Here is a 454-nt window from a genome sequence, read left to right as displayed (position 1 = left end):
GGTGGTGAGAGCACTGTGACATGGAAAGGAGAGTGTCACCATGGCAGATTTTCTCTGGGCAGTTGCCATGTGTGACATGGAAACACAAGGGTGACAACTGTGTTTCCTGGGGGAGTCTGTGGTGCAAGAGAGACTTCTCTCTCCTTTAAAAGACTGAGTATTGATTATCTGAAGAGTAGCAACTTAATCAAGAATCCTGGGTAGTGTCTCACTGTAGTTTTGTTTAGAAATTAAGTGAGAAGAAAAAGAGTGTTTTAGAGAGTCTTCATCCTGGATTTAGTGTCTGTGTTTTCTATAGTAGTAATAGTTTAATAAAGTTTTTTTTTTCTTTTGTTATTAGACTTAAGCCTGCTCTACTCTATTCCTAATCACATCTCACAGCAATTATTTAAAGAAGTACATTTTCATGAAAGCACTAACATTGCACCAGTATCAAACCATAACATCATGTTAC

This window comes from Anomalospiza imberbis, chromosome 3 (assembly GCF_031753505.1).
Source record: "Anomalospiza imberbis isolate Cuckoo-Finch-1a 21T00152 chromosome 3, ASM3175350v1, whole genome shotgun sequence".
In the NCBI taxonomy this organism is placed as follows: domain Eukaryota; kingdom Metazoa; phylum Chordata; class Aves; order Passeriformes; family Viduidae; genus Anomalospiza; species Anomalospiza imberbis.
Note: the sequence above shows the minus strand (reverse complement) of the source record.